Consider the following 1,732-nt stretch of genomic DNA (forward strand, 5'->3'; position numbering starts at 1 on the left):
GATATATAAAATATTGCTTCTCACAATTATTTATCTAATCGTACACTAATATTTAGACGTAACATTGTTCCTTTAAAAATAAATATTATATTTTTTCAAATCTGAATAAAAAATATTGTGTGAGATTTCACTCTTGAATTTTGAGCTTTTTTTCTTTTGCCATTTTAATATTTATTTTTTTTTGCGATTCAGTTATAAAATTTTATTTAAATTTTAAATTTTATTAAATTCAATTTATTGTATTTTTTAAATAAATTTTAAAATTCTTGTGTGTATATAACAGTGTATATACATTTGCTGTTTCTATCTCAATCAGTGAATGACGCTTGAATTGACGCAGCTCGAGCATTTTCATTGCTTTAGTGACAAGAACAATCGTCAAGAAGCGCTTTTATAAATATTGATGAAGAGCCATGCAATTTTTGCGCGGCGGCGCCTCTGCTTAAGGTACCTCGATCCGTAAACGAAAGCAGCTCGACTTCACGGTCTGCATATGGTCGAGAGAAGAACTTTTACTCACGATCAACATTCGCATAGAAGCGCACAGAAAACAGTGTGAAATTGCTCAATCTATAAAAAAGATATTATTCTAGATAGTTATACAATTACCACACTATAACTACAGGATCTCGTGATCTTAAAATGTTTCAAAATAATATTAACGAATTCTTAATTGTCAAAATTGTCGGTACTTCAAAAAGGAACGATATGATAAATTGTCGACATTAGCAGATGTTGGCAAAACAAAAGAAATTGTTTTCAACGAACTGTCGTAACTTCAACGTTGGTTCGTCATTTGATTTGAGGAAAGTTAGAGAAATCGACGCGATTTAGTATCGTGAGCACAGTAACGATATTTGAGCGATATTGAATCTCTTCAGGATTCGACAGTATCGATTGACTTCCGGTCGTATGAGCCGCGAAGAACGATTCTATTGCAAGCCTCATCGAGAGGCATAACGGACGCATACATTCTTTTAAATTTTGGCCAAATTCCAGAAGGAACTTTCAACCGGAATCGCAAGTGGAATCTAAAACAGTTCTGTCTCTCTCGACGTTGTCCTCTTTCGTTATTGCATCGGAGACAGTTGTCTGACGAATATTTAATCCGTGATCACGAAACAAGTTCCGATACTATCGAAAGGACGAGAGTAGCAAATTTCTCTTCTGATTACGCACTCCACCTAAATGGTTTTGTTTAGCTGTAACCGATCGATGAAAAGAGAAGAGGGATTACACTGTAAAGAATGTCTTGCTCCTCCTTTCTTTGATCGATTACAATTAAATTATCATTTAATAGTATTAAACTGTAAAGAGAGAAACTAGCAAAAACTTAATTTCAAGGTAATTAATGCAAACGTTATTTTAAAGAGTTGACTTGGCGTATTATCATAACAATCAATGTCATTATCAGTTTATATATGAAGATATTATAAAATAAATTATATTACTCTTTAAAACTTTTAGGGTGAATCTCACTCTAAAAAATAAAATCTCACTTTTAAAGATTGAAAATTAAACCACTCTTTTTCAAGGCTAGCTCTTAGAGTGAAATTCTATTCCAAAGAATTTAGAGAGCCTGAATTATATAAATTTCATAAAATACCGTTTCTATATTTTCGTGAATTATTATACTTAATGATAATAATAATTTTAAAACTTTTTTTACAAATTATATAAGACGTGATATTTGTACGTGTTTTGTATTTTATCCTATATATATATATATATA

At 30.9% G+C, this 1,732-nt stretch overlaps 1 protein-coding gene across 1 annotated transcript in view; it reads left to right on the forward strand.

Annotated features, from left to right (window-relative positions):
- LOC108689409 (decaprenyl-diphosphate synthase subunit 1) overlaps nt 1–1,732 on the forward strand; it is a 48,445-nt gene that overhangs the window by 37,347 nt on the left and 9,366 nt on the right. The window lies entirely within an intron of this gene.

The sequence above is a fragment of the Atta colombica genome, unplaced genomic scaffold, assembly GCF_001594045.1.
Source record: "Atta colombica isolate Treedump-2 unplaced genomic scaffold, Acol1.0 scaffold27, whole genome shotgun sequence".
Lineage (NCBI taxonomy): Eukaryota > Metazoa > Arthropoda > Insecta > Hymenoptera > Formicidae > Atta > Atta colombica.